Source organism: Callithrix jacchus, chromosome X (genome assembly GCF_049354715.1).
Source record: "Callithrix jacchus isolate 240 chromosome X, calJac240_pri, whole genome shotgun sequence".
Lineage (NCBI taxonomy): Eukaryota > Metazoa > Chordata > Mammalia > Primates > Cebidae > Callithrix > Callithrix jacchus.
In genome coordinates, this window is record NC_133524.1 from 3,580,190 (window position 1) to 3,585,563 (window position 5,374).

At 45.0% G+C, this 5,374-nt stretch overlaps 1 pseudogene; it reads left to right on the top strand.

The window, feature by feature from the left end:
* The first annotated feature begins 1,569 nt into the window (after positions 1–1,569).
* On the top strand, positions 1,570–2,909 carry LOC100408617 (keratin, type I cytoskeletal 18 pseudogene; annotated as a pseudogene).
* Positions 2,910–5,374: the final 2,465 nt, after the last annotated feature.

The following is a 5,374-nucleotide window of genomic DNA, read 5'->3' on the forward strand; positions in this document are numbered from 1 at the left end:
TGGTATTGCTGGCTGGCCCTTCCCGTCCAAGAAGTGGCTTCATTGGTAATATCCTAAGAATAGCCTCGTCAATAATGCCAAATTTTCCAAGGGTCACTTTAAGAAAATTTTCTGGTTTTTTTGTTATCTTTTCCAATTTTTTTTGTCAAAGAAAAGTTTGTAAATCTGGCCTCCTGATGAGTCTCTTTGTAGCTGCAAGGGGTCATATTCAGAAAGTATGTGCCTGCAAAGATAACATTTTTCAAGAAGGTGTTTTTTTTCTCTTCTCCAGATGGTGACATGTGGAGATTTTGCAGGGATGCTACAAACACCCCATCAGAGGGCTTTGAGGGGAGAAGGTGACAGATAAAGCCAGTAAAGGATCTAAGTTACCCTCCCACATTTTCGCAGACAGGGCAGTTTCTCATCCCCACAGCTTTCAGCTTTTGCCTGCAGGTTCCAGACCGCTGATGTCAGCCCCTGGAAGGATTGAGGCACAGCTGTCTGCCCAGAGTCCCAGAGCACAGCACAGACATCTTCCAGGATTATAAATCAAGCAGCATGTTGGCAGTTCTCATGCCTAGTACCTGCACTGGCTGCTTCTGTGGGCCCAGGGAAGGACTTATTTCTCTGCTATGCTTTTATGGATGATTTCTTGGTTGTGGCAAGGGCTTCTGATGCATGCGTTCCTCAGTTGCCCTAACCAGACAGGTGCTTCATGCACAATAGTTGCCACAATGACATTTGTATTAGTCTGTTCTCATGCTGCTAATAAAGGCATACCCAAGACTGGGTAAGTTATAAAGAAAAGGAGGCTTAATAAACTCACAGTTCCATGTGGCTTGGGAGACCTCACAATTATGGCAGGAGGTGAAGAACACAAAGGCACATCTTACATGGTGGTAGGCAAGAGAGCTTGTTCAGGGGAATGCCACCTTATAAAACCATCAGATCTCAAGAGCTTTATTCACTATCATGGAAACAGCACAAGAAAGACCCACTCCCATGATTTGATTACCTCCCACTGGGTTCCCCCCACAACATATGAAAATTGTGGGAGCTACAATTCAAGATGAGATTTGGGTGGGGACATAGCCAAATCATATTAACATTTTTCTTGTTCTGATCCTTAGGGAGCAAAATTGGGTTGCCCTGAAACCTATCTCTGGGCAGAGAGTGCATTTATAATAAAAGCTATACTATTCTTGGGGAGAGAACCATCCATTCACCTCCTGGCTTGGACTTTAACCGTACGTAACATTTGGAAGCATGGCTCGTTCTCAGAGGCTTCAAGAATCTCTATGTGTGTATTTCAGGCAGTATATGCTTTTGAGCTACATTCACTGGGGTATCAGTAAAAATATCTAATAAAATTTTCATGCTCTCAAGAGAAATCCTTGCCATCATCCATCGTGTCCCATTGATAGATGCAGCACACTGGCATAGATGTGCTTGTTGAATGCATTTTGGGACTCAATCTTTAGATATTTAAGCAACCTCACATTTATTGGTCAGAATTTTAGCTTGTGAACTTTTTTTCTGTTGAAAGCCTGTTTGGGTGGTCTGCAAAGCCTGAGCCCTGTCCTCTCGCTCTCCTCCCTGGGCAGCATGAGCTTCACCACTCGCTCCTCCTTTTCCACCAACTACCGGTCCGTGGGCTCCGTCCGGGTGCCCAGCTACAGTGCCCGGCCAGTCAGCAGCGCGGCCAGCGTCTATGCAAGTGCTGGGGATTCTGGTTCCCATGTCTCCGTGACGTGCTCCACAAACTTCCGGAGCGGCATGGGGGTCGGGGGCCTGGCCGTGGGGATGGACAGGGGTCTGGCAGGAATGGGAGGCATCCAGAACGAGAAGGAGACCATGCAAATCCTGAACGACCGCCTGGCCTCTTACCTGGACGGAGTCAGGAGCCTGGAGACCGAGAACCAGAAGCTGGAGAGCAAAATCCGGGAGCACCTGGAGAAGAAGGGACCCCAGGTCAGAGACTGGGGCCATTACTTCAAGACCATCGAGGACCTGAGGGCTCAGATCTTCTCAACTACTGTGGACAATGACCGCATCGTTCTGCAGATTGACAATGCTCGTCTTGCTGCTGATGACTTTAGAATCAAGTATGAGACAGAGCTGGCCATGCGCCAGTCTGGAGAGCGACACCCATGGTCTCCGCAAGGTCATTGATGACACCAATGTCACTCGGCTGCAGCTGGAGACAGAGATCGAGGCTCTCAAGGAGGAGCTGCTCTTCGTGAAGAAGAACCATGAAGAGGAAGTAAATGGCCTACAAGCCCAGATTGCCAGCTCTGGGTTGACCATGGAGGTAGATGCCCCCAAATCTCAGGACCTCGCTAAGATCATGGCAGAAACCCGGGCTCAATATGACGAGCTGGCTCGGAAGAACCGAGAGGAGCTGGACAAGTACTGGACTCAGCTGATTGAGGAGAGTACCACAATAGTCACCACACAGTCCACTGAGGTTGAAGCTGCTGAGATGACGCTCACAGTGCTGAGATGTACAGTCCAGTCCTTGGAGATCGACCTGGACTCCATGAGAAATATGAAGATCAGCTTGGAGAACAGCCTGAGGGAGGTGGAAGCCCGCTATGCCCTGCAGATGGAGCAGCTGCTCCTGGAGTCAGAGCTGGCACAGACCTGGGCAGAGGGACAGCGCCAGGCCCAGGAGTACGAGGCTCTGTTGAACATCAAGGTCAAGCTGGAGGCTGAGATCGCCACCTACCGCCGCCTGCTGGAAGATGGCGAGGACTTCAGTCTCAGTGATGCTTTGAACAGCAGCAACTCCATACAAAGCATCCAAAAGACAACCACCCGCCGGATAGTGGATGGCAAAGTGGTGTCTGAGACCAACGACACCAAAGTTCTGAGACATTAGGCCAGCAGAAGCAGGGGACCGTTCGGGGAGCAGGAGGCCAATAAAAAGTTCAGAGGTCATTCAAAAAAAATAAAATAAATAAAAAAAGAAAGCCTGTTTGATGCTTTAAACTCAGGACTGGTTTTAACATTAACCTTTTATTTCTTATGTCACCCACTCAAAACTATTACCAACATAAAAATAACTGTTATTTGGATGCGTGATTTACTCTATAAAGAAGGGATGTTCTAATGAGCTGGATCTCTGCATTCTTCTTGGGAGCTGCAGTTTAGGGAGTGAGAAAGAATGCAGAAGAAAATGGAGATGAGAGGAAAGAGGATTGCTTTGGAGGACACACAGACACAGGTACATATACAAGCAGACACAGACATGTGCATATATTTATACAGGAACTACATATATACAACTGCATGCATGCACATATAAACACACAAACACATGCATAAACATGCAGAAACTAATGCACACATAAATTTGTATGTATGCACATATATACACACAAACACATGCATACATAAACTCAAGCAGAAAGCCATGCATACATACACCTGCATGCATGCATATATATATACAAACATATGCATACATGCATGTGCTAATGCAAAAACCAATCCATTCATACACCTACATGCATGCATATATATATACAAAACACATGCACACATGCACAGACTCATATAGAAACACACACACACACACACCTGTATGCATGCACATATATACAGACACATGCATGCATGCATATACTCATGCATAAACTGCTTACATGTCCATATATACACACAAATGCATGCATACATAAACTCATACAGAGACTCATGTATACATATACCTGTATGAATGTACATACATGCACACAAACACATGCATTCAGAATACACTAAAAGAGAAACCCATGCACATATACACAGAAACACATGTGCATATACATACATAATGCACTTATGCAGAAATGCATACATTTATGCACCTACACATACAAACATGAACACACAGAAACAGATGTTCCTACACAAATTCATACAGAACACACGCATGCAGGCATATAGACACACAAAGTCTCAAGGTGAGTCATTCATGTCAGGGCCAGATGGAGGACATGGCTGAGACTCAAAGGGCTCATATTGGTGGCAATGGAGCCCTGATAAAACCAAAACCCCAGGTATACAGGCTGCAGGCTCCAGCCCCAGTGCCAGGAGCATGCAGGTGGATGAAGCCAGACAAGGCTCAAGCAGCAGCCCAGCTATTCTTCTGCTGAGCTTCCCTTAACTCAAGGCCTTCTTTCCATGGCTAGGATGCATTTTGCTCCCCACATTTCACTTCCAAACCTCAGCTTGAAGAAGCTCTTGGTGTCAATGGCTGGAGGCAAGACATGAAGTACAGCCCATGCATTTCCCCAGATGGCACCATGAACCTATGGACACACCAAGGGGATCTCTGCTTTGCACTGAATTTACTCCGCCCCATTCTTCCAGCTTAGTGGGAGATTTGCAGCCCTTCAGATTAGCAAACAGATACTAAATGTGCACAATTTGCAGTTTGCACGCCTAAAAGTGAGTTCAGGAACCTTTGACACCCAACCCCGTCAGGGTGGTCCAGGAAGGACAGCTAATGTTAACAGTGACTAACAGTCTCTATCAATGGCATTTGCAAATTCAGCTTTTATCTCACTGCCATAAACATGCTGCACTGTAACCATTTGTGTTATAACTAAATCATTTCAACACTTTTTCTATTTTAATTTTTATTGAGCTCCGACTAGGTGCAAAATACTAAAACTAGCCCATATGCCCACCTGGAAAAGAGCCCAGTGCTGGCAAAAGAGTAAGCTTATTTGTAGGACTGCATTCTGCATTTCAGCCATATGTAAAAATAACAACAATAATAATAATTGAAAGCATAAAACTCGAGAAGGACCACCTGATACAGGTGATTTTTTTTTAACTTTTGAGAAATATTTCACCAAACCATTTATTAGACTAATTAATGGAAGTGGGGAACCCTACCTTCAACACACAGAATACTGGCTATTGAATATTTCCATCTGTTCAGGTCTGAATGCTTCTGTCCCTTCCCCCCAAATCCATATGACAAAGCTTTAACAGACAGTGTGGGTGTATTTGGAATAACGTCTATTAATAGAAAAACCTTAGACAAATTAAATTTAATAGAGGTTAATTAAGCAAAGAATGATTCTCAAATCAGACAGTCCCCTCAAAACCAGAATAGGTTCAGTCTCCAGTGATGCTGTATGGTCAAAGATTTACGGACAAAAAAAAATGAAAGTGAAGTACAGAAACAGCTGGATTGGTTACAGCTCAGCATTTACCTTATTTCAATACAGCTTGTACCACTGGCAGCCTTTAATTCACCAAAACTCAGTGGTTGGCACAGGAGTGGGTTCCAGTCCATTTGCACATCCAGTTAGGGTACAGTGCACTGTGTGCAGAGAAACTTTGAGGCTGAACTTAAAATATGTGAGGAGGCAGCTTTAGGCTAAACTTAACAGGA